The 27,285-nt window shown below is 46.8% G+C and overlaps 1 protein-coding gene across 2 annotated transcripts in view; it reads left to right on the top strand.

Moving 5' to 3' along the window:
• The first annotated feature begins 321 nt into the window (after positions 1-321).
• The window catches only part of TEX2 (testis expressed 2), a 106,108-nt gene continuing 79,144 nt past the window's right edge, over positions 322-27,285 (top strand). Inside the window, exon 1 of one of the 2 annotated variants that reach the window (XM_047832626.1) lies at positions 322-441. The gene's annotated coding sequence lies outside the window, so the exon portion shown is untranslated. The remainder of the gene's footprint in view (positions 442-27,285) is intronic. The other variant, XM_047832625.1, reaches the window with a different exon arrangement.

Genomic DNA, 27,285 nt, shown 5'->3' with positions numbered 1-27,285 from the left:
ACTTGTTTGCTAGGCTGCAGGAAGAGGAAATTAGTAAGTGCAAAGAACTGGAGAAAGCGCCGCAGCTGGGCTGGGAGAGAAGAGAAGCTCTTACCCCTCCCACCCGGACTCTGCAGGTAACCGTGTCACCGCCCCTCTAGCCCTGTGGGCGGCGGTCCCTTTAACAGACCTGACCAATCGCGCGCCCATTTCCGCGGTCGCTCCTCGGCGCGCGGGTAGGGGCTGGATTGGCCGTGCCTGGCGCGCGGCCTGCTCCGCCCCTGCGGCCCTCCGGTTGGTGGCGGCGGCCGCGGGCGCGGGGCGGGTCCGCCGGCGGGGCGGGGCGGCCGGTGCCCGGGGGCGGGCGGGCGGCAGGACAGCGGCCGGAGCCCGAGCCGGAGCCGCGGCGGCCGCGGAGCACGGGCGCCGGCGCAGTACAATGAAGCAGCCAGCGGAGCCGGGGTGAGCGCGACCGGGGCCGGGCGGGGGGCGGTGGAGGGAGCGCCCGCGGAGAAGGCCCGGGCGGGGGGCGGCCCGACCCCGCAGGGTCCCGGCTGTGCCGGGGGCCGGCGGCCGTTGGTGCGGCGGGGCAAGGGGATCGGCCCCCTCCCGGGATCCCGCCCCGCTGTCACGACGCGGCGTGGACGGGAGACGCCCACCCGCGACGCCCCCGGGCGAACGCCTCGTTCGTTTGGGGTCGGGCGTGGCGGTTTGGGCTTGACCCCAAACGGAGGCGCCGGCCGGCCCATCCCCTCCAGCCTGCGGTCCGCGGGCTCCGGGCTCCGGGCTCCGGGCTCCGGGCTCGGCCCGGGCCAGGGAGGGCCGTCCACTCGCAAACTAAAGGAAAACAGCTCGTAATTTTATGAATGGGCCCCCCGGCTCCTGCCGCCCCCCTCGCCCGCGTCACTAAATGCTTGGAAGTCGAGAACCGCAGTTACTTTTACGCGGATCTGTCAGGGGCTGGCTGCGCTCGGGTTGTTTTTCTCCAACTCCTTGGAAATCGCGGGTGGCGGTGGGGTGGTTTGCGTGCCTCAGACAGGAGGCGGCGGCGTGCCGAGAGCCGGGGGATCGGAAGGTTAACAAGTGACATTGGGCTGAGGCCTAACGCCAGGTGCCCTGCCCGGGAGCGCGGGTGTTGACGGTGGAGGCTGGGGCTGCTGGCCGCTGGCTAGCACCCCAGCGAGACCGAGGCACCGGGAGGAGGAACGCACGGCTACTCCGATTGCACCACGCACGCTGCCCAGATCGCACGGCCGACGCGGGAGTTGGTGCAGGGGAGTTTTCCCCTTTTGAAAACGGTTTTTGGAAAACGTAGCCCCTCAGTGGGTTGATGGTTACTTAAACCATCGGTCGTCATGGTTACGGGGCATCAAATGTAAGGGCAAAGTCTGTTTCCACCCTCGCTCGCTCTCCGAAGCTATGAAGTACTTTGTCACTACGTTTTTACAGACACTGCGCCGGGCGGACATACTTTTTTAGAGTTGAAGGGAAAGCGTGGGCTCCTTGAAGGCAGGGGTGGTACCAGATTCCCGTTTGAAGTCCACCGTGGTTCTGCTCTGCACAGCAATTGAAAGGAGTCGGCCTTCTGCACATTTTGATGGTTCTCATCAAAGGACTTAAAGGATTCCTTTCAGGAGCCAGATGTAAGCTGGAAGGAAAACGAGTGACTTTTACATGGACACCAATAAGGAAAATCAGAGGGGCAAATGATCCTTGAACTCCAGGGTAGGGGGTATTTGAGCAGGCCAGGTTTGTGAGTTTAGAACCAGGTGACACAGTGAAGCTTGTCTCACAGGAGGTATCGAAAGAGTCAAACAGCCATTTCTATTAGTTCTTACTCAACCCTTCAGCTGTTTTGGTATTTCAAGTTCTTCCAAGAATTGGTAGTTGGTCTAAACTTACGGAAAACAAGTAAGCCTCCCAAGGTGATGGGGGTAGAGCGGGCCTTTTGCCATACAGCTTCTTTCTTTCACACGGGCCTCTCCGGGAGTGTCCGTGAAGGCCTCAAGTCCATGTGCGGAGAGGGCTGTGGGTGAACTCAACTTGGCCTGCATTTATCTCCAGGAAGGGGTGCTATGCCTGAGAGGAAGGAGATTAGCAACCTGATTCAAATCAAGATGGTGGTCATTGCAACAACTGACAAGTCACCCAGGGGCTGGGACGGAGGGAGGGAAGGGAAGTGCAAGAGTATGCTTGGGCTGAGTGTCCCGGGGCTTGGAGGTTGGAAGAAAGTAGCATGTGGCCCTGTGAAAGGATTGGAGATACCACACATACCGAAGGTATTGTTTGTTTATTAGAGATTATGTTTTTAGAATACTTCTGGAAAAGCAGCAGGAGAGATTAGGCCTTTCAGGCAGAATCAATGGATTTCTTTCATCCAAAAGAAATCGCGTATAGTCGAAAAATATTCATTCAACTAATTTTTATTGAGCCGATAGTGTGCCAGAAACTGCCAGGCCTTGTGGGTTATGGTGGAAAAAACCAAAACGGGTGGAGAGTTTGTTTCTACATGCGGTATGATTCGCCTTCCCGCCAGGTCAAAAAAGCTCTCTTTTAAGGATCTTCTGAAGCCCTTGAGGAAAGAAAGGGAGAAATACACCGAATATTACTTAGTGTAAGAACAAAACAGAACAACAGGGGAGAATCTTCCCACTGTAGATCACTTTTGGTGTCAAACTGAAACTTCAGAGAATGGTTTTCTGTGTCAGGTTTGGTATAAAACCCTCTGCATCCTCGTATCTGTTGGCCAGTATCTTTTCATGGTGTTGGTTCCTGTGCCATCTTCCTTCTATCAATTTATTTGTTCAAAAATTTGGAAGTTCATGAAACAAACATAGTCCCTGGCCGCCAGATGTTTCCACTTCATTTTCTTGGCCTGAGTATCCCTCAGCATCTGCTTTCTTCTGTCTGACCCTTGGTCTCTCCTGAGCGCCCCCCTTGGGAATTGTTGAGGTTGCAGGGGACGTTTGTTGTTTGATCCTGTCCCAAAGCAGAAGGCAGCTAATACAGAAAAGAGAGCATTTGTTTAATTCCAACTCTGCTATGTCCTCCTTTCTCGCCCTCCCTCCCTCTCTCTCCTCTGTCTCTCCCTCTCCCTCCCTCTCTCTCTTTCTCTCTCTTTTCTCTGTCCCTCTCCCTCTCTCCCTCTCCCCCTCTCCCTGCCTCCAGTAGGAGATATGTATACACATACATATCTCCAGTCCTTGAGCAGCGCTCTAAGGGAGATAGGTTGTGGTAGCCTCATTTTATGGAAGAGGGAGGGAACTGAGGCTCAGAGCAGTTCAGTAACTTGTCCAGAGTGATAAGCTGGTTAGATGGTGGAGCAAGAATTTCAGTCTAGAACTTTCTGATTCCAAAGCCTGCTTTTTCCATTGGACTCCATGGCTTCTCCCAGAAGAGGAATGGCAGTTCTAGCACAGTGCCTTCTTTGGACATATGGAAGGTCAGGTTCAGAGATGTTCAGAGAATTGCCACAGTTAATGTGCTCACGGTGGACCAAGAATTAGCGCCCTGTGTCCTGCCTCTCTGCCTGGTACCGTTTTGGGTAATTCACGTGGCTGCTGGGAGATTTGAGTTTACTGCCCATACTTACCAGGGGGCATCCCAGTGCTTCCATTTAGCAGCTCTGTGACTTTGGGCAATTTTTTTTTTTCTCTCTATACTTCAGTTTCTTTATCTGTAAAACGGGGACAGTGTGCACATTTCAGCCGTGCTAAGATATGTACCGTTTGTCTCATCTTAACATTTCTGAAGATAAGTGTCTCATGATGTATGGGGTCTCACCGTTGTAGTTGGCAGCGATGTCCTCTTTTTGCGCATAAAATAATGGTACATCGTACAGCAGTGGGGTCTCAGGTGAACCATAGTAGCATATTCTTTATAGGTAGTCGTGAGGATTACACCAAGACGCTCACATGCCTGGCACATAGTGAGCAGCCAGTATCAGTGGATGCTATTGAATGACAGGGCTAGGGTTAAGTGGTGGGTCACTCTGGAAAAGCTGGGGACATCTCACAAGATTTACCACTTTGAGTTTAGGCACTAATCCATGATCTGTGGGCCAGAGGAGCGTTTTCCAGTTTGCCTGGAACTCTGTCCTTTGGCTGACTCTTGTCCCCATGAGAAGTGTTAACTTCAGGAGCTGACGAGCCATGGACAGACAACTCCCTTTGTCCTGCCTATTCATTAAGGTCTTTGTCAACTTTAAATCCCGAGTTAAAAAGAAATAGCGTTATAAGAAGATTGGAAACCTACACTGATGCGAATGCTCTCACGTGTGAAGTTTAAAGCACCTCAAGGTTATATACAAGATTCTGTGTTTCCCCTTTCAAAACTTCTAATGTTTAATTGCTTTGGGCGAAGTGTCTGGGAGATTAATCAGAAGGAGGCTAGCTGGTCATGAAAGTACAGAAGCCCTTGACTAGCAGTAGGTGAGGTAGAGCACTAGAGTGGCCGTCGGAAGGCCTGCTCTAGTCCTAGGGTTTTATTATGTGAGTTCTTGGGCTCATTTCACCACTCTGAGCCTCAAGGGTCTCTTTTCCAAAATGAGGACTTGATTTCTCAGTCTCCTCCCCTGACCCCCTCCAACACAGTATCGTAGATTATGCCAGTTTATGAACTAAGGATCTGAGAAATTAAATGGTTGAAAGACACTTCGTTCAGGATTCCCTGAAGTCTCACTGGGGTGTTTGTGATAGTACTTTGTAAAGCAGAAAACAACAGTCAGGTGATAACAAATGAGTCGACTATCATTGATGGAGAATTGCTGTGTGCCAGGCACTGTCTCTACTTTTAAATCTTCACATCACCCTATGAGTAGTAGATCCCACTATCAGTCTTATTTAAGACGAGAACACTGAGGTTGAGAGAAGTAAGTAACTTGTCCGTGATCACACAGCAAGGATGAGGGCTAATGTTGCTACCTGTATGAGCGCTATGGTTGTTTCCGATGGACCCTGCCTTGTCTGGGAATCTCTCAAGCCATGTGCCATAGGAGTTTTCCAGTTCAAAAGCAGGATTCCCCCTGCTTTATTTTTTAACTTTATTTATTAATTTTGAGAGAGAGAGCGTGCAAGAGTGCATGAGTGGGGAAGAGGGAGGGAGGGAGAGAGAGAGAGAGAGAGAATTGAGTCTACCTGGGGCTCGATGTCACAAACCATGAGATCATGACCTGAGTTGAAATCAAGAGTCAGATGCCTAACTGAGCCACCCAGGTGCTCCTAGATTTCCCCTGCTTTGAGTCACAAATATCCTACTCTTTTCTCATGTACTCAACACCTGTTTAAATTTGAGTTCTTGTTCAGGACATCTGCTGTGTACTGGGAGAACTTTGTTCAAGGTAAAGAATAACCCCTATGGGAGTTGTAGGCGACTTAAGTCCCTGAAAGGCAAAGTTTTTCTTTGATGAACAGAAGCCAGAACCTGGGTCACTGTGAGCATAAGTGGGACCATTGAGAGCAGAATCCAGCAGCCTTTCCGTGTGGAAGCTGGTGGGATAGGAAACGTGGGTTGGCTTTGAAACAATCGGGTAACCTCTCTCTTTTGGGTTTGCCTGAAATGCTGGTTCTGAGGGCTTTGCCCTACTAAGAAGTTTATTGGAACTAACAAATTGAGTGCCTCCCCGGCTTATCCTAACAGCTGAGAATGGCCCAGGGCAAGAGGAACCCTCTTCAGTGGTAAGCTTATTTGGGATTTGAGATTTAAACCCACCCCTTGGATTGCTCCTGCAAATAATCTTTCAGAATCACAATATGCATTTTCTGAGTTTCATTTCTCTGTTGTTTCTTACAGCTGACATAAGCTGGCCTGTTCTCTTATTCAATTTTAAATTCTTTCTTACATCTAATGCTGTCTTTTTAAGCAGTGTTCCTAAAGATGGTTCTATTTATCATTTGGGGCTTGAAATAGAGAATTTAAAAATCTTGCCATTGAAAGGACTGACTGAACAATGACTGTTACTCAATCAATAAAGATTTGAGCATCTACCAGAGCCAACGATTGTGCCTGGTGTTGGAGATCCAGTGGGGAGCAAAACATGTGGTCTCTGCCCGGCATACAGCACATTATCTAGTGCAGGCAATAAACAAGTCGAGATGTACGCATTGTGTGTATATATTACACTGTGAGAAGTGTGAAGGCTCCTTCCTGTGAAGGGGAAGAACAGTGCACTGAGAAGGAAGAAAGGGAGCCAGCCAGCATGGGGAGTGTCCAGGAAAGCATTTCAAGAGGGAGCGGCATGTGCAAAGTGTGGCTGTGGGGAGGAGGGGCGAGGATGGGGAAGGAGGCGTCACAGGGAGACCCAGGGAGAGCCGTGCATAGAGACGAAGAGCCAGGGCTCAGGAGCCAGGCGTTGCTTCAGGGGCCTTGAGGATTTCTTAGCCTCGTGGTGCCTCAGTTTCCCGCCTCCAAGTGACATCAGGATTGAATGAGCTGATGTCTGCGAGGTCTGGAGGACAGTGCCAGGCATGTGTAGGAAGGGCTGGGGGCGAGGGTCTGCTGATTCTCACACAGTGGAGAACTTGACCTGGAGTGGGTAAGCCACTGTTCTCGGTCAGCATTTTCCATCATTCCGTGTGTAAAGTGACCGCAGGGCTGAAGAGGAGACTAAGATAGCTAATATGCGTGTCTGCTGGACGCATTCTACGGTAGCTCGGTGTTGGTCCGTCTGTCATGCGCTAACATTGAGCACCTGTGCGTGGGGAGCACTTGCCACGGGGCCTCTGCTCCATCGGCTGTGGGTGCTGTGTTCAGCTGGAAGCAAGCGGGGACCAGAAGCAGTGTTCCTCTGCTCCTTCCTGCAGTTGTCTGCATTTGTGTTTGGACACGGGAGGTCAATTTTTAGCCTTTCTTTCTTTTTTTTTTTTCCCCCTTATAAGAGGAGGCAGAGGCCAGAGGCTGATGATCAAATGTGACAACTCAAGAGTTGCTAAGTGCAGTGCCTGCCTGAACTCCATGCCCTGTGAGATTTGGTGTGGTGCTTTCTCAGGGAAGCCGCCACACGTCAGGATCAAATAGGAAGAAATTTCATAAAAGGAGTCACTGGCTTTGGTTCTTTGGCCTGGTTTGGGATGTTTAGTAAAATAGTATAGAGCCAGCCATATCAAAATTTGTATTTATCCTGCAGAGTATTTGTTAGAACTGGTCAAATTTGTATATAATTGCATTCGTTCCTTTAAAAGTTTCTCTTTATTCTGGAAACATTTTTTAAATTAAAAAGAATTTTTTTATTTTATTTTATTTTTTTTAATTTTTTTTTTTCAACGTTTATTTATTTTTGGGACAGAGAGAGACAGAGCATGAACGGGGGAGGGGCAGAGAGAGAGGGAGACACAGAATCGGAAAGAGGCTCCAGGCTCTGAGCCATCAGCCCAGAGCCCGACGCGGGGCTCGAACTCACGGACCGCGAGATCGTGACCTGGCTGAAGTCGGACGCTTAACCGACTGCGCCACCCAGGCGCCCCAAAAAGAATTTTTTTAATGTTTATTTATTTTTGAGAGACAGAGAGAAGAGTGAGAGCAGGGGAGGGGCAGAGAGAGAGGGAGACACAGAATCTGAAGCAAGCTCCAGGCTCCGAACTGTCAGTACAGAGCCCGATGCGGGGCTTGAACCCATGAACCGCGAGACCACGACCCTAGCCAAAGTGGGATGCTCCACTGACTGAGCCACCCACCCAGGCACCCCTGGAAACATTTCTTAAATTCACAAAAGAATAACATAATGAGCCCCGTGGATCTATCATTGTTCCAATAATTAGTGACATTTTCCTAATCTTGTTCCAAGATAGTTTCAATTTGAAGCATTATTGGTGGATTTTCTATCAGTGTAAATGTATCTTTGGAATATAAAATTATATGGTAGATATGGTCCCAGAAAAAAAAAATTGTTGCATGCTGCCTAATTACAGGACTGGTGTTGGTAGTTAAAATTCAGAATCCTAAATGAACATTTCTTACAAGCCCTCATGGACTTGCTTGTGAAAAGTAGGCATCCCTGACTCGGCTGCATACGGAAGACTGTAACCTGGGGTCTCAAATTGGAGCCCCGTGCCCCCGATCACATACTCAGTGAGAGTGATGCCTCCTGAGGCTGGGACAAGAGGCCCATCCAGACTAGAGGGCCGCCCTTGCAACTTGACGGGAGAATGCATTTGAAGTCTGGGTCAAGGGCGCAGAACTTGCTTCTTTTGTAAGATGGATCTGAACCCACTGCATGCTCCAAGGATGAATTCCCGTGGACTGTTTTCCCCCTTATTTCGCTTTCTGAGTTATTCTGCTATAAAAACTGTTCGATCCCTAACCCTTGTTTTCTACTGTACTTGCATTCATTCATTCGTGACCCAACAAACATTTAAGAAGCTTGCACAATGGGTCAGATAGTGTGCCAGGTACTGGGTACATGGGGGTGAGCAAAATTGACAAGGAGGTCCTTGCCCTCCTGGGAGAAGGAGAAAAGCAGATGTCTACTAAAAAATATGTCATGAGAAATGGTGAGAAGGGCTACAAAGGATGAGAACAAAAGGGAGCGAGGGGAGTGGGCGGAGCTGTTTCCTGAAGAGGGAGCAGGTGGTTCCGAGCAGGCCTCTGTCCCTTCCTCCTGGGAACAGAAAGGTGCCTGGAACATAATAAACTAGGAGGAGAAAGCCATGTGGCCCAGCTGAAGCAGAAGGCAGGAGGGACTAGATCACACAGCACTTTTCAGAATATGGATCTTAACCCACGAGCAACAAGAGGCTCTCTTGGGGTGTTGGGCAAGAATGTGACATGCTCATATTAGGAATTTTTTTTAATTTAATATTTTTTTTCAGTAAGCTCTACCCCCCAGTGGGGGGTTTGAACTCAAGACCCTGAGATCAAGAGTCACATGCTCTACTGACTGAGCCAGCCACGTGCCCCCACATTAGGGCATTTTTTAAAATCACTCCCATGACAGTGGGGCAAATAGATGGAAGTTGCCGTGGGGAGAGCCATGAGGGGGATGCTGCTGCTGTCTTCCAAGCAAAAAGGTGGTCATTTGGACCAGAGCAGTGGCAGTGAAATGGGAGAGAGAGAGAGACCATTCAGGAGAGGTTTAAAGAGAAAAATCATATCACTTGGTAAAGGACTAGGTAAGGGCCGGCTTGCATTTGCAGTGAAGAGAAATGTAAATTACTCCTGGCAGAAAACATTGGCTGTACATACTCTGCAACTCACTGGTATTACACTTCCCTTGGCACCTGTTTTTCAGAAAAGCTGTTCTCCTGCTTTGCTCTTAAATCTGTTCTTGAAAACTGTCATCCATTTTTGAAACATGCTCATTGAGCATCTACTATGTGCTGGGAAGAAAGAGGTGACCAAGACAGCCCAGGCCCTCAGCCCGTCTCCTCTGCACCTCCACATCCTCCTGGCAGCAAACACAAGTCCCCAGGCTGGGGGTTGTCCTACCTTCCGAAACCTTTGTATGGGCCAGGTTGTAAGGGTGGCCCTCTCTTCTGGACGGGCTCCCTGTTCCAGCTTCAGGAAGTGGCTCTCTTTGCCGAAGCACATCATCAGTAGCACGGGTCTCCAAATTGAGGCCTCAAGGTTAGAGTCTTCCACATGTGGTCCACAGTCAGGGATAGAGTAGTCTTACTCTCCTTCTAGAAGATAGGGATTGTGCCCTGTTCGTATTTGTATCTCCTCCCTCTCACACCCCCCTCCCCTGTCCTCACTCCCATCGACAAACCAGAGCACTCTGCCCTTGGAGGTGTTCAGCAGGTGTTTAATAGCCCCTGGTATTACTCAAAAATAATGCCAGATGAGCCCTGAAGAGGGCTCTAGGCAGCAGTGGGAGGGGAAGAAGCTTCCTGATTTGGGGAGAATGCCTGTTGGGGAGGCAGCTGTACTTAGACCTGGCCCTGCAGGTGGGGTGACTTGCCCTCTCCTTGAGGCCAGTTTCCAGGTGAGGGGAAGAGCCTCCCTCCTCAGATCACCTGTCACATGGGAGGGAGTCATAAGAGACATCTGGATCTGCACTGGAACTTTGAAGTTCTAGAAAGGAAATGGACTTGAGGCAGAGATGGAGGTTAAATTTCTTCTACAACTTTTGTGATTGTGATTCTGAAAGAAAAATGATGTGGGATGTCATTAGCTGGTTTCCTTGGTAACTTTTTTTCCCTTTGCTTTGTTTTGGAAGAAGGGACTGGGTCCCTAGACCAGGTTGTCTAATAACCAGAGAGGAGGTATTTATTGAAGACCAGAGTGATGTCTTTTCTGGGAGACTTGCAAGTCTGGTTGGAAAGGCTTTAAGCTGAATATTAAGGGGATAGAAGAGAAAAGTATAAAAAGAAAAAGAGAAAAGTATACAGGAAATCTACCGAAGCTGACAACACAGAGACCTGTGTGACTCAGCAGCAGTGTGGCCACCAAAGCGGTGCCCAGAAAGTCTCAAATGGAAATTAGCACCAAAGCTGCTTGAGAACAGTGTGGAGAGAAGGGGTCATGTATCTGTAAACTCCTGCCTGAGGCTGAGCAGCCAATGCCTCCAGGCACTGGAAACCTTAACAGGTAAATATGATCTGCTGGTAGGTTGGAATAGAGCAAAGTGGCATGGGCACCCCTGGCCCCATGGAAAATCATAGGAGAGATTCCCTCTGTGTGCCCTGGCCACGGAAAGCTCGTGGCGAGCATTCCTGTTGTGATGGAAAGAGCAGGGGCAGGTATGTAATTGTAGGACAGACAGCCCGCCAGACTGAGGTGGCAATGATTGTGTTCCATAGACAGATCTTAAAAGAGGCCCCGGCAGATGTCGTAGATCATGTAGACGTTTTTAGGCGACTTATTAGAAGTGGACCATGTGGTAAGTTTAGCACTACCCTGCTGATATTTTACCTCTGAGAGCAGGTAGAGGAAAGTGTGTGTGTGTGTGTGTGTGTGTGTGTGTGTGTGTGTGTTGTGGGGGCAGGGTGCTGTTTGGATCTAACGATGACAAATAAGGAAAAGCCAGTTGACATTGTGGACAGGGTAAAGCCATGTGCAGAGGGCAAGGGAGCCTACGACCGCAGCCCAGAAATAAGCACAGAGCTTGGGTTTAGGCTTGGCTGGCTCCACAGCCCCTGCTCTTGGAGCATCTCCTACCTTATACTGTTGTTTCCTTTGATAAAAATGATGGAACTGCTATCATGGAAGCTGAACAGGAGCCATCTTGGTGTCTTCACATCCAGATGCCTGATGGAAATGACCTCTTGAGCATCACCCCATAGCAATGACCGATTTAATGTGGCTCCTTCTTGGTCTCCGTCTGCCTCTCCCCTCCCCCCACTAAGAGTTCAGAGCAGACACTGCAGTACCTGTACTGGAAGTCTGAAGGGAGTTGTCCTCGGGGAAAGTCGAGCTGCTTGCCCTGGCTAAGTTCAGAGGCAAGATCGAAATGGAAAATAAGTCAGAGAAGACCCACGGGAAAGGAGTTGCTTTTGTTTTAATTTCCCAGGGTAGGATAAGGTCTATGGGGATGTGATGAGTGGTATTCGTTCCTGATGGGGTAGGTTAATAGGAAAGCAGGAGCATTAACTTTTTTTTAAGGCTAAACCTCCCAACAGAAATGACTATTGATCATATTCTGAGCCAGAGACCAACCTCATTTGGTCAGCCTGGCTTTTGTGATCAAGAGGGGTGTTGGCAGAGGCTTAACAGCCTGAAGCAAATTTTGTTTCATGAGGTCTGATTTGTGGCATGAAAATCTTATGGAAGGAGAAAACATACCTTGAGTTTCTGAATTCGGTGATAGAGTTGCTTTGGCCGCAAATGTAGCAAGTGCAGGGCCTGGAATTTTCTGGAGCAGATGGTCAAGAGGTCCTTCAAACTGTATGAACTTATAATGCCTGAGTGCTCATCTCAAAAACTAAATTTTTAAAAATGTTTAATAAATGTATATTTCTATAACCCACAGCTTAGAAGAAGTCTGCCAGAAATTACAAGTCTTAGCTGTACTGTGGCCTAAGAATTTTAGCCATTTTGTGTTATCTGTCAGAGTTGACCCATTAACTGCAATTTCCTCTCCCAGAAATAGCATGCTGCTCCTTCTGGGCTCCCTTGTACAGTGCTACAATTGGGTACTGTGGCCTGTCACCCAACACTGCACAGTGGTGGTTAGTAAGTGGTGAGTGAGATGGGTACTCTATAGCAAGCTAAGGAAAAAAGTGTGATTTTTTTTTTTTTTTGGCTGCATTTTCCTAATTTAGGAGTTCACACAGGTGCCCAAATTGGTATTTAAAGGGGAAAGGAAAGGTTTTTGCTACCTTAAAGGAGGGTAGTTACCTGGTTCATCCGTGTATTTCTGCCCATTGTTGTAGGGTACACATCAGTTTCTCTGACTGATTACAAAAAACCTACCGTGATGCTCTTGCTTAGGGAGGGAGTGGCCCTGCCAGACAAGCAGGAAGCCCCGAAACTAGCTTCAGAACCCCTCGTCCAACCGGCTCGATGATTTCAAGCCAAATTCTTTGGGGCTTGAGATAGGACCTATCAAATGGGTTATCCCCACACTAAGTTAATATGGGCTGATTACCCAGTGATCCTTTGAGCACTCAGCAGATGACGCTGCTCCCAAGGCAATGGCCGTGCTTGGGGACTGTCGTGGGGCAGGTCCAGACTCTTTTGCAGTGAAAGTCAGTCTTCTGTGAATCTCTTAAATGAGAGTCTCTTGAAGGTCTTCACCCACTTTGTCATTCTTTTTTAGGGAGGTCTTTGAAGAATCTAAAGCATGCATTTGCATGGCATTAAACACGATAAATTCTTAATTACAAATGATTAATTAGATTGTTTTCTTCCTGATTAATAGCTTGTAAATCAGTGTGCCAGTTTTTCTTTCCTTTTTAACGTAAGCAAGCACTTAAGTATGTTTTGGAATGTTTGCTTTTCAATTTTTTGGTTGTTTGTAGAGAGTCTAGAAAGGAACCACCTATTTTCCCATTAAGGTCTTTGCTCCAAGAGTTAGGAAAAAAACAAAACAAAACATGGAACTTTGGGAGACACTAAGACTGTTTTCTTGGGGCAGGACTTCATCTTGCTCTCTTTTGTTCTGCCCAGACTTCTAAAAGTCCACGCACCCACCATCCAAAGGGCGTACATCAAAAAGTTTTTAACCTGTCACTCAGAACCATGTAACGAGTTCTTTCAAGCAAGGTTTTTAAAAACCTTTGGTGGGGGGGGTGGGGGGTGGGGGTGGGGAAAAGTCTATGTCTTCTAGAAAACTGAGTGTGAAGTCTTTGTATTTGGTGGTGGTAGGGTCTTTGATGTTCATCAGGTTTCCAAACGGCCCTTGAAGGAGAAAAGTTGAGGAGGGACTCCAGCTCTAAAGTGTCCGTACCACTCATCTAGAAAACTCTCAGGCCAGCTATTTAGAAAGGAGGGGCAGATTAACAGAAGTGAAAGAACATAGAGCACAGACTGCAGGTTTCTAAGGGGCGGGAGTCCATGCACGCAAGCCTGGCTTCTCACTGGTCCTCCCTGGCTACCCCTGGGTCCCTGAGATTCTCCTTCCTCCCTACTGTCCTCTCTCCCCTTTTCCAGTCCTTAAGGTATCCTTTGTTGGGAGAGCACTGGATAAACTTGTCCTACAAGCCACGTACCATGTGCCAGGATATTTTGTCCTTGGTTTCTTCAGTCTTTTTTTTTTTTTTTTTTTTTGTCAGTGTCCTGACTGTTCCCTAACTTCTCATAAGCCTCTCTTTTCATTTTTCTTGGGTTTATCTCTTACATCACCTCATTTTCCTCCCTTTCCTCCTCCCCCCACCTTTTTTTTTCTTAATGAGTTCTAAGTTAATCTGTTCCCTGTCACTGACTTTTCTGTTAGGTCTGGTAATTCTTATCTGCAGCCAGAAAGGGGGACCTGAGCTAGGCAGAGAACCCAGAGGCTGGTCCTTCCAGTCGTGTGGTTCTGGACGTTGGAGCCTGCTCCTACCTGGGATGCCGGGGGTCTCAGCTCACCCCCTTCTATCCCAGAAGTCAGCCATCCGCTCTGGTGACCTCTGACTGGCCAGGAACACACATATGCCATTGCTGTCACAGGCTCCTACTTTTCTTTGTGGACCTCATATGTATCCTGTGATGGCAAGCTGTGCTCATGAAAGTAGGATTCTGTTTTATATCCCTTATTCCAATGTTGCCAGAGGCAGAAAAGACAGAAGTTATTGCTTTCAGAAAGACTGTTCTTCCAGAGGCAGGCCAACATACAAGAGAGCATCGGCGACAAATGTGCATTATTGCAATAAGCAGAAATTTAAACTGCAGTAAAAGGTGATCATTTTCTACCTTGCGTAGCTTAAGCTTCTTCCCCTCTCCGAATTTCTTCCCCAGTGCTCTGGGGAGTCAGGGGTCCGGCCCTGAAACAGTTTGGGAGGAAGGTCTCCTACTCTTGCTGCTTCTGAGGATTCATTAGCCCCTTGGCAGCATTAACCTTCACATGGAGGTGGGCATGTGATCCAGGAGGCTCTGCTTAGGAAACCAGATCTCTGAATTGATAGAGCCATCTCATGAGCTAGTAATGCAAGCTGTTGGTAATTACAAAAAACCTACCGTGAAATTCATCCAAAATTAATGAAGAGTCAGCACTGTGGATTTTAAATAACAGAGAAAGTTATGGCATCGGCTCTCAGTTATCTGAGTAGATTATTTCTTGCTGGTCTTTAAGCCTTTAGCTGGTTTCCCTTTGCTCCCTGTTGTGCCCAGGGGCTCTCTTCCCACTCCAGTCTGCTTGGTTTATGTTCCTCCCACACAGACCCATTTTAATGGGAAGCTACTGAAAAATGCAGTGTGTTCCCAAGTCAGTTGTTTGGGATTATCCATTCCACTTTTCTCTTCGGTGAACACAGAGAAGTGAAAAGTCCAGTGTGTTTATAATTAATTTTTCTTACTGTTTATTTATTTTTGAGAAAGAGAGAGAGAGAGTGCAAGCAGGGGAGGAGCAGAGAGAGAGGGAGGCACAGAATCCGAAGCAGGCTCCAGGCTCTGAGCTGTCGGCACAGAGCCTGATGCAGGGCTCGAACTCATGAACCGCGAGATCATGACCTAAGCCGAAGTCAGACGCTTAACCAACCGAACCACCCAGGCGCCCCAAAAGTCCAGTGTGTTTAAAAGAAAACAATAAAAATGTGTGGAGAACAAAAACTTGGGAGTGAAAACCAGATAGATGAATGTCTGCATTTCCTGACGTTGATTTTTTTTAAAGGAGCATTGTTCAATACTTCATTTTGTGTGTATGTCAACATTTGAAGTTCTCTAGATTGGTGCGTGCACAGATCAAGATAAATGATTAAGATATTTTGAAGCTAAGATCTTTACTGCTTTGGTGACGTACTTTATAGGTATAACCATCCCTTGACTTAATAGGATCTCTGGTCTATATGTACCTTCATGTGACTTGAAAAGCAACTATTCCATTTGAGTAGATTTCAATTAGGATAATGGCTTTGAGACATCTCACAATGATACAGTTCTTAGTCTCTTAAGATAGAATTGTCAAATTATAGCAAATAGCGTTGGAAATTATTTTGTCATTTTCTCAGCAGATTGTAATTTCTCCTTCTGTACATCTTGTTGTTCTGGAAATAATAGTGTAAAGGTACCTTTTTCCAAAACTGATTATTTTCCAAATACGGTGGTACCTTTTGGTGTAAAGGAAATGACAGAGGAAGATTGTGGTCCAGGAGAACAAGCAGGGAACAGGGGTTTTTTTTAGCCTCTCTTTTATTATACCTTCGGCCACATTTTTGAAGAGAGACCGAGAATTGCCGTATGTGTGAAAGAAGATTGGTAACTGGGTGGACTTGAAATGAAAGTGAGATTTTCAGAGTAACAAGGTCACTTTGTTACATGGTTTGTAGAAACAAAGGATGTGTGATCACAGCAGGTCTGGCAGCTGGGGTTGGTGGAAGTGGAGAGTTCGTGTAATCTGAAGGATATTTAAATTTATTTGTATGATATTTAAATTTCCATGTTAGAAACAGCTCCTAGAGAGCAGTGGTTCGTTAAAACAAAAATGGAAAGTCAATTTTTAAAAAATGGGAGGGGGAATGTGCATGTTTGCATCCTTACAGGATATTGAAAAAAATTTTTTAAATACCTAGGACATAGTTTCTTGACGGAGGCAGGGAATGGTGGGAACAGTGCCTTAAGGGTTACGTTTGATGGAGAAGTGCTCAGTCAAAGAAAAGACTTGCCTTGAAGGAAAGTTTCTGTGGAGCTGTGCCCTGCATTTTGAGTGATACACCGAAGCACAGCTGACCCCACATTAGTTTTGGCCTTTCTTATGAAGCTGGATAAAATAACGCGTTTCTGAGGAAAAAATAGTAAGTTATCATGAAGTATCGAAGCCCCGTGGTGGAAAATGCCAACATCCAAGAGTCCAAAGCAAATTCAAGAATCAACACCCTAAGCGCAGACCTCACATTGACTCACCATCTTGATTTACCTTACTGTGAGGCCCAACGGGTTCTTGTTGGGCACCCCAGAAATGCCAGGGATCCACACCCCCAGAACAAGTGTTGCAGCTAGTACTTTGGCTTCCTGGTATTTTTCCTGGGAAAACGTGTGTGATCTGAAATAGTTCCCAACTTGATAGAAACATCGCTCACCAGAGGTGGCCCTGAGAATCTTTGGTTTCCCAAAAGAACAGATAAAGTTCTGGAACCCCTTGAAAGAGTGGTGTCTTCACTTTTGGAAAATACACCCCTTCAACCTCTGAACACTATGCACCGTCTCCCTAGAGAACACATGTACACACAGACCAAATTTTGCATGTAGATGTTAAGAACCCTTGACGGGGCGCCTGGGTGGCTCAGTCAGCTAAGCGTCTGACTTCGGCTCAGGTCACGGTCTTGTGCTTTGTGAGCTCGAGCCCCACATCAGGCTCTGTGCTGACAGCTCAGAACCCGGAGCCTGCTTCGGATTCTGTGACTCCGTCTCTCTGCCTCTCCCCTGTTCACATTCTGTCTCTCTGTCTCTCAAAAATAAATAGACGTTAAAAAAAAACCCAAAAAACCCTTGACGTAAAATAATACGATGCAAGGTTTTGAAGAGAACGTTAGGAAGGAGCTGGCATTTTTCATTGGCAGGTAGAGGGCACTCGCTTGGGAGTGTGCTTTGTGGCTTGTTGGACAGTAAGATTTAGCAGGGCTGGAGCGTGCGGCCAGGCTGATTTTGAGAGAGTTGTGCAGATGTTGAGAGTAGTGCTTCCAGAAGGTGCAACTCCTCAGTCCCCTCAAAAGCTGGGGCCAGTGTTTTCTGTGAGGGACTTTTTGGAGATCTTTTTGTTTAGGTGCAATTATTTATTATGTGTATATGAAAAAGCAGTACCGACTCTGCATTTATTTCCCTGGTTACTCATATGCTTTTCCCCTTAGAGTGAAACGACTGACGCAGCCTTTGACCAAGTGGGTTTTAAGAGCCTAAAATTAATGTTAGATGAATTGCTTGTTACGTTAGTTGTGAAGGAGATACTGTGTACTTTATTATGCACAACATGACTTCAGAGTTCTACCATTTGAGAATATATGTACATATATATAAAAATAGATTTTAAAAAATAGACTTAAAAATATGTATTTTAAAGTCTATTTATTTAGAGAGAGAGAAAATGAACAAGCGGGGGTGGGGGCAGAGAGCGAGAGTCCCAAGCAGCCTCCGCACTGTCAGCACAGAGCGCCCACGTGGGGCTTGAACTCACAAACTGTGAGATCACGACCTGAGCCAAAACCAAGAGTTGGCCGCTTCACAAACTGAGCCACCCAGGCACCCCGAGAATATATATATATTTTAAAGAAAGTGCCTTATACAAACTGCATGTATTAGATCTGCATCCTGCTCTCAGGGCCTCTGCTCCACTTCCAATGGGCCTGGCACGTGAGGCAAGCTGAGGGTGGCAGCTTCTGGTCCGAAGGCAGGCCTGGGAGCACAGGTGTAGACCTTGGAGTCCTGTTGGTGGCAACAGCTCTGTGATTTCCACTTGTGGACCCCTGGTGGATGGCGACTTGCAGAGGAGCTCTTATTTAAGCCATCAAGATCTAAGAGGTCACTGCCACCCAGGGGTATTCCCCCCTTCTCTTGAAGGATCCTTTTCTTTTCTTTTTCTTTTTCTTTTTTTTTTTTTTCATTTATTTTTGAGAGAGAGAGCAAGAAGCGGAGGGGCAACGAGAGAGAGAGAGAGAGTGAGCGAGCGAGAGAGCGAGAGCGCATAGAGCCCGACGTGGGGCTCAAACCCACGAACCGAACCGTGAGATCATGACCTGAGCCGAAATCAAGAGTCAGACACTTAACAGACTGAGCCACCCAGATGCCCCAGGATCCTTTTCTTTGTTAACGGCTGGCTTGGAATTTCAGTTTCCTAAAGGAAATGCATTTTCCCAGCAGAAACAACATTATACATTGGTTCCCTGGAAAGGAGAGGTACCATGTTCACAGTCTGCATTAGGAAGGCTTGTGCTCCTGCAAAGGATACTGCCCAGTAGAGATGATCCGGGTATAAAGCTAGATCTCACTTTCTCCTAGCAAGTGTTATAATATATTTATAATATGTTACATTCTGGAGCTAAAACCCAATGCCCAGTTGCTAAAAATATACTAGACTGTAAATGATATATTTATTTTCTGTACTGTATGGAATTTTCTGAAAAGGACATAAACAGGTTACTTAGGTATTAAGTGCAGTGTTCATTCATTCATTCAACCAATAAGTATTTAAGTGCCTACTATGCACAACATTGGGAACACAGCAGTGAATAAACTAAGTTTCTGCCCTCATAGAGCATGTATTCTATGGGCTGAGAGGTAGCAAGTAAGTAGCCATATAACACAATGTTAGGTAGTAATATTGTTCTTTAAAATAAAGAGAACCAGGAGATAGGGAGGCCGTGCTTTAAGGATAAGGTTGTCAGGAGAGTCTTTGTCTGGAGGAGACATTAGAGTTGAGTCCTGCTATTAATTAATAATTTTGGGGAGTAACACTCGTCTTTCGGGCCATGGAATTCAGTGAGGCTTCTTTGTAGAGATTTTTTTTTTTTAAGTTTATTTGTTTGTTTTGAGAGAGAGAGGGAGAGAACATGAGCAGGAGAGGGGCAGAGAGGCAGGGAGAGGGAGAATCCCAAGCAGGCTCTACACTGTCAGCACAGAGCCCGATGAGGGGCCTAATCTCACAAACCATGAGATCATGTCCTGAGCTGAGATTAAAAGTCAATGCTTAACTGACTGAACTACCCAGGGGCCCCTTCTTTGCAGAGATTTTGACTGATTAATTTGAAGGACTTTTGAGGAGTTGGGACTTTGGTATCCATGACCTTTTGAGAGAATGACTGACCTTATCTGGTTGGTAACCTCTTTTGCTTACTATCACTTTTCCTGTGGCAAGAACAGGAGGAGAAATAAAGTTGCCTCTGGCTGTCCTCTTGGTGGTTCAAAGCCCACCAAGCATCTCCCTGCTCTCGGTTGGCTTTGAGCTTTTGGCCACCGAGCCTGGTTTTCTGATGTTACGCATGCCTGGCGGTCTTTAAAATGAACAAACTGACTCTTCACTTGTTACTCCACCAAGTCTGACAACCTGAATGCTTTCCTGGGAAGGGTCCCCACATCCAAAGGCCAACTGACCTGAGACTGGCCATGAGTTCCAGATACAGGGACCTGGGTACAGGGTGACGGGTTATAGCTATTGGCCTAAGGTTATTTTCCCCCCCTCCCAATGTAGTTTTTTTTGAAGGGGCAGAGAGAGAGAGAGGGAGAGAGAGAATCCCAAGCAGGCTCTGCGCTGTCAGCATAGAACTCATGGGGCTCGAACTCATGAATGGTGAGATCATGACCTGAGCCGAAATCAAGAGTTGGATGCTTAACCAACTGAGCCACTCAGGTGCCCCTTTCCTGAATGTCATTTTTTTTTTTTAATGCTCTATTTATTTTTGAGAGAGAGAGAGCACAAGCAAGAGAGGGACAGAGAGAGAGGGGGACAGAGAATCTGAAGCAGGCTCTGTGCTGACAGCAGTGAGCCCGATGTGGGCTCAAACTCATATACTGCGAGATGGTGACCTGAGCCAAAGTCGGAGGCTCTACCGACTGAGCCACCCAGGTGCCCCTCCTGAATGTCATTTTTAATTGAATGTCATTTGATTTCGTTGGCAAAATCAATCTTCTAGGAAGTAGTATATAGTAAAACCTTGGATCACAAATAACTTGTTCTGCGAGTGTTCCGTAAGATGAGCGAACATTTCCAATAAATTTTAACTTGACAAATGAGCGATGTCTTAAAAAAAAAAAAAATGAGCGATGTCTTAATAACCAGTATCTGCATAAGGGCCACAATGGGCAGACCCAGTACCATACATCTTCCTTTCATCCGAACAACATCCTGTTGTTATTGCCACCTCTTTGCAGACCGGGACAGTGACGACACCTGCGAAGGGAGGAAGGGGGCTAGCCCTCCAAGGAGAAGCCTGTGTAAAGGCTTGTGTGGAACTCCTTTCATCCCCACACAGCTGCTGTGAGGTAGACTTTATTCTTCCCATTTTGTAGATAAAAAACTGAAGCTCGAAAATATTATGTACCTAACTTGAGGTCACACAGCTGGTGAGGGGCTGAGCTGGGGTTTGCCCCCCATCTGAGTTGGAAAAGCTTGCTCTTACCACCCTGGCAGGCGCCTGCCTCAGCTCCCTGAGGCCACCTGTCCCTTGCTCCCCTCTTGCCTCTGTAACTCCTGCTCTGCCCTCCTCCTCTTCAGTGTCCCCTCAGCCACTTTGCCAGGTCCCTGAGCCAGCAACCCACCTGAGAGTCTATGTCAGGGCTGGGTGTTGGGGGCTGGCCCGTGGGCAGCAGTTCCAAGTTGAGCAGTGCTTCAAGATTACTTGGAGGGCTAATAGACCGTAAGCATTTGTTGACAAAGACCTTTATACGCACATCCACACATGCGTTATATACATATACTTACATACACGTGTATGTGTAGGTGGCGATACAGAGGAAAATTAAACTCTCTCACTCTAGCGTATCGACACGCTTACCTTTATAAACATTGTGTAATCATGTACTAGTTTGTGTTTTTTTCTCATTTATCGTGATTTCACTTGCATGTTCCCCCATTTCTATATAATTTACACACTCTTTGTAAGGACTATGTAATATTTCCTGTTAACATACAGGATCCTTGGTTGACTGTTTGAGGTATTAAGCTTTGTGGCCTGGCAAGGAAGGTCCGTGATGGCGTTTCTTCTTCAGGGAAAAAAGTTCTGAGTTTGGCTTAAGAATAAGTGGTTTTTGAAAAATTGTTCTGTAAGTTAGAGGCGGCTTATTCCCCATAGTTTCAGTGGATTTTGGCTGGAAACATGCAGTAGGCATTTGATGAAAAACAAACATTTGTTTTTTCCAGATCTGAGTTTACATTTGGATCCAAATTTTATAAGCAATCACAACTAAACCTTATAAAGCATTTTTGGGTGTGATTTGTTTGTTTGTTTGTTTGTTTGTGTATGAGAACAAGAGAGCACGAGCAGTGGGGGGGGGTGGGGGTGGGGAGCGGCGCAGAGAGAGAGGATCTTAAGCAGACTCCATGCCTAGCGAATAGCCCAACGTGGGGCTCAATCCCACAACCCTGGGATCTTGACCTGAGCCAAAATCAAGAGTCGGACGCTCAACCAACTGAGCCCCTCAGGCACCCCTTGGGTGTGATTTATATGTCCAACCAGGCAAAAACCCTTTAAGAAGCCGAAACAGAGACAACTGAATTGACAAAGAAAACTCTTTAAAAATTAAGGTTATCTTGAGGCTAAGAATGTAATTGCTGAACTACAGGTGATAACAGAAAACACCTTCCAAAACAAACGTCCCAATTTTCAACCTCTACAGCAGAGGATCAGTGCCAAGGAAATAGCTGCTTCTTCCTCTTCCTGGTGGTGGTGGGCATTGGTAAAGGGAGTTGCCTAGACCTGTTTGCTTTGCATTTCTGCCCTTACTGGCAATGATGCCTTAGGCAAGTTTCTCAGCTTCTCTGTCTCCCATTCCTCATTTGAAATGAAAACACAATTCCAGCCTCTTAGGGCCACAAAGATGGAATGAGGAGTGTCTTGATGTCTCTGGGACTTAAATCTTCATTCAAAGTTTGTTTTCCATAACTCCGAACTTCCATAACTCCATAACTCAGTGAATTAGTGCATGCCAAGTGAGCTGTCTGGGTGATGCCAAGATCTCCCCCTGCCCCCCCCCCCCCCCCCCGCCAACTCCTCATTTTAGGAAACTTATTTTTCCTGCTCCATTTTGAAATTTCTTGTTTGCTGCCTGTTTTAAATTAGGGTCCCAAAAGTTGAAGATTTTTTTTGCATGTGTAGAATAGTAGATGGCATTCAATTTCTCTGAAAGATGTTCCAAAAAGTTGAACGTAGGCAGGCATTTCTGAAATGGTTTTATTACATGTTACCTGCACAGTATCATTAGAGGTCACGACTTCAAGAAAATACTTCGTCATTCAACGAATTCTCTTTCTACTGGTTTTGGGTATTTGTAAGGAATGATTAGTCTCCCTTCTGGGTGGATGTGTAATAGTATTAGTTATTGAATCAGAACTTTCAACACCTTTCTGACACTTACCTTTGGAGGCCACCAAGTGTCAGACTCAAGATGTCCCAAATTGGGGGTGCCTGGGTGGCTCAGTCGGTTAAGTGTCCGACTTTTGATTTTGGCTCAGGTCATGATCTCATGGTTCATGGGATCGACCCCTGTGCTGGGCTCTGCGCTGACAGCATGGAGCCTGCTTGGGGTTCTCTCTCTTTCCCCCCTCTCTCTTTGCCTCTTCCCCACTTGCTTGCACTCTGTCTCTCTCTCTAAATAAATAAATAAACATTAAAAAAAGGTGTTCCCAACTGCACCTACTCCGTTCCCCCTAAACCTGATCCTTCTCTTATTCCCAGACATGATAAATGGGACCACTGACCACTGTCTCTCTTGTAAGCCTAAGGCTTGTCCTTGGAAATACCTTCTTCCTCCTTCCCTAGCCCACCCACCAAGTCCCACCCATTTCATCTTCTGTCTCTGAGGCCCCTTGTCTCATCTCCACAGCCACCTCCCTTGTCTGGGCTACTGTCACCTTTCACCTAAAATGTAAGAGTGTAACTGACCTTTCTGAGTCCCTTCTTGTCCCTTTCCAGTCTGTTTTCACACTGCACCGAGTGAGCTTTTCAGAACGTGCATCTGATCACCTCCGTACCTGCCTCTAGACAACATACAGTGACCCTTCAGCTGTTCCTCATTGCTCTTGATGTGGCCTTCAAAGTCCTGCATGACCTGGTCCCTGCCTACCTTTCCAGTCTCATGCCTTGTCCACTGTACCCACATTCAAGGGGCTTCTTCGTATTCCTCTGTTAGGTTGTGCTCCTGCCTCAGGTCCCTGGCTCATGCCATGCTCCCTTCTGGGCTGCCCACATTACAGTCCTGGCCAACTCAGACTCATCCTTGAGATGTCAGCCCAATTCCCACTTGTTCCAGGGACCCTTCTGTGACTGATCCTCAAACTGATTAGGTTTCCCTACAGGCTGTGCCCTCCTGGTACCCTTCATGTTACTTCAGAGCTCTTGTGTTGATTATTCGATGATATCTCTCACAGCCCTTCTCTAAGCTCCCTGAGGGCTATTCCAGTACTGCTTTGCGCATTGTAAGGCAGGATACAAATGACAAGTACTGAATGCTCAATTGTGGTCTCTGCTCTTAGAGCTTAAATCCCACATGTGCAGCTAGAAAGGTTTGGCTGAAATTAAAATGTTTGTGCAAACAGACCTGTAACAGTGCATAAATTGTGAAGTCAGGAGAGCCTTAGGGCGCCTGAGCGGCTCAGTTGGTTAAGCATCTGACTTCAGGTCGTGATCTCACAGTTGGTGAATTCGAGCCCCGCATCAGGCTCTCTGCTGTTAGCACGGAGCCTGCTTTGGATCCTCGTCCCCCTCTCTCTCTGCTCTTCCCCTGCTTGCGCTTGCTCGCGTGCGCTCTCGCTCTCTCTCTCTCAAAAATAAATAAACATTTAAAAGAAAAGAGAGAGCCTTAGATCTACAATCAACTCCAAATTCTTGTTTTATAGACATAATAAATTGAGAAGAAAATAAGAGCTTGTCTTTGGATGTTGTTTTTGAAGTCAGTTTCCATATGGTAGTCCCTGGAGACATTTAGATGAACATTTCGTGGGGTAGTTTACATAGGGAAAATCTGTGGTAGCAGCTGCCTGAGATGGCTAGTATAAAAGGGAAGACAGATATCAGTCAAGTCACCAGGTAATCAATAACGTGGATGGAACATTCGCTACACAGCCTCATCTGATGTAGCCTCTCACTGTCTCAGGGAAGTCGCAGCTAATTGTGACCGACTTCCCTAAGATGGAAATATGTTCCCATAGCACACAAAAAGGGATGTGCAGTATTTTTAGGGTTTTCTTAAAATTTTAGTACATGCAATAGAACATTTACTTATATACAGCAATAAAGTAGAGGAGGTGGGGAGACCACGTAGTGCTGAAGGCTGATTAGGTCCTGCCGGATTTTTTTTTGCTATAAACTGTGGTGTACTATACTAGAAGAAAGTCTTCCCGATGCGGAGCACACTTCCTTAGTAGGTTGATTGTCATCCCAAGCAGGCTTTGAGGGGCCTATAACAATACAACTAAGTATTTTATAGTCTGTTCTTGAATTACTACAAGTTGCTTTGTTTTGTTCTTTAAGGTAGATTTCACACCACGCATGGAGCCCAACGTGGGTTGGGGCTTGAACTCACAACCCTGAGATCCAGACCTGAGCTGAGATCAAGAGTCGGATGCTGAATCCCATACTGGGACTTTTTAAAAAGTACTTTTCAGGGCACCTGGGTGGCTCAGTCGGTTGAGCATCTGGCTCTTGATTTCGGCTCAGGTCACGATCTCATGGTTCATGGGTTTGAGCCCCATCACAGGCTCTGCACTGAGGGTGCAGAGCCTGCTTGGGATTCTCTCTCTGCCTTCCCCCGCTCACTCGTGCTTGTGTGTGTGTGTGCATGCGTGCACGCTCTCTCTCCCTCTCTCAAAAATAAATAAATAAACTTAAAACAAAAAAAAAGTACTCTTCATTGCTTTCCTGAGGTGTCTTTAGACTCAGGGTTCACCCTGGAGTTGATGCTCTCCCTGGACAGACGGTGTGAAGGTCTTTGTCTTTCAGTGATGGGCTTGGCATGCAGCCAGTGTCCAATAAATGTTGAATAGATGTAAGTCTTTATGGAAGCACAGAGCACCTGTAGAGAGCTTCTGTTGACCATGGATTGATTTGTCCTTGGAAATAACCTGAGCGAGGCAGTAAGTGCAGAGGTGTAGAGCATGGCCTTGGCCCGTGAGCCCTAGCTCTGCTAGTCAGTAGTTTTGTTGCCTTGGTAAGTTGCCTAAGCCACTTTCATCCTTTTCCCACATCTGCAAAATCTGAGAATAATAATAGTACTTACCTCTCCCAGTTGTTTGGCTTAAACGAGATCTTCTTGGTAAGGCCTTGAGGCCTCGAGGCCTGTGTAAAAGTTAATTTCTCAGCTCAGAAAGTGGCCGCATTAAGTTTTTGGATGAAAAGAAACCTTCTATTTTCTGAAGATAACCATGTTGCATCTTTATTTAAATAGAATAACTGCCAGGGCACGTGGGTGGCTCAGTAGGTTAAGTGTCTGACTTCGGTTCAGGTCATGATCTCTCAGTTAGTGGGTTTGAGCCCCACGTCGGGCACTGTGCTGACAGCCCAGAGCCTGGAGCCTGCTTCGGGTTCTGTGTCTTCCTCTCTCTATGCCCCTCCCCAGCTCTCTCTCTCTCTCTCTCAAAAATAAATAAACATTAAAAAAATTTTTTAATAAAGTAACTGCCAAACAGGTCTTTGAGAAGAAATAATAATATTCCGTTGGTGTTCTTTGCTCCATCCTGTCCATGGGGAGAGAGCCCTGTGGTTAATTATAACATTTCTATGCTGTCGGTGCCCAAGCTTCACAGTTTATGAAGTGCTGTCCCATTTATTCTTTCTCCTGGCAATTTGAGGGCTGGGCTTCCACCATCACGACTCTCATTTGACAGATCGGAAGATGCAGTCCCGGCGAGGCCACTCCCAAGATGTGGCACTTCCCAGCTAGTCTCAGCTGCCCCAGGCTCTGCTTTTGGGTGTTGAGTTTTTGCTGTGGGATTTTATGGTATCCTAATTACACGTGGATGGCCAGAAAATGCTGCTTCTGTTTTGGCATTTTGCTTTGGCCAAGTGTCCTCCCTGAGGACCCACAGAAGCTGGAGGGCGAAACCCAACAACACAGCGCTAATCATCTGGAAAGGGCAGGAAGCTGCTTCTAGGCAGTTGTTGGGCCCATGAGCAGAAGAACATCAAGATCACAACTTTACAGCATTCTCTACTTTGAAACGTCACATGGGGCCCCAGTACAGCCATCAGGTTTATAGTGCCTCCAGAATTAGATTAGGCCGTTTAGTTCTAAGCCGTGTACTCGTATTTCTGGTTATGAACCGCTCCTGGTGCTTATTCCCCCTTATCTACCAAGAAACAGCTTTTTCTCGTTACTTTGTGTATCCACATTTGTTTTTTTTTGTTTGTTTGTTTGTTTTTTCATTTGCCCTTCATTGCTGCCTTCTGTCTTGCTTTTGGTCCTTGAGACAGCAATGAAACAGACCTTCAGGAATGGACAGCTGTGGAGGCCCTCCCTGGCTGGGGTCAGCTCTATACCTAGGGTCTGGGTTGGGGTCGGGTTGGGGAGCGGGAACTAGGACCAGCCCCAGGAGATGAGGCCACAGCTCAAGGGGCAAACAGTGCAGTCAGGTGTATCAAAGATCAAGAGCAAAACTCAGTCCAGTTGTGTCCTATGCCCATGAAAGCAGTGGCCCACCTCTGATTCCTCATCTGAAATGAGGCTCTCTTGATTTCACAGTTTATACTCTGTTACAGGTCTGAGGTAGTTCACTGATTAACCTTGACAGAGAGACACCTCCCCGCCCTTTTACCATAGGTACAGAGCAGTCGCTTCTAAGGCAGTGCCTTCTAACATACATGTAGACTGGATCAACCAGTTACTGGTGCTTAGGAATGGCAGGTACTGTATTTCCAATTGACTTCCTGGTGATTTCATCACCCTTTCCCATGTGTGTGTATGTGTGTGTGTGTAAGTTAGTAAGTATAATGTGTTCCTGATATTCTAAGTTGATTTAGACCAGTGAGTCTCAATTCCCTGGTAGATACTGGGGGGCATGTGTGTTTACCTACATAGGCTGTGATTACTGGGGAATTTTTTCAAATTATTTGTCTTCTGATCCCCCCCACCCCTTCTCAATTATGATAAGCCCTGAGA

The sequence above is a fragment of the Prionailurus viverrinus genome, chromosome E1 (assembly GCF_022837055.1).
Source record: "Prionailurus viverrinus isolate Anna chromosome E1, UM_Priviv_1.0, whole genome shotgun sequence".
NCBI lineage: Eukaryota > Metazoa > Chordata > Mammalia > Carnivora > Felidae > Prionailurus > Prionailurus viverrinus.
Note: the sequence above shows the minus strand (reverse complement) of the source record. Positions and strands in the feature narration are given on the sequence as shown.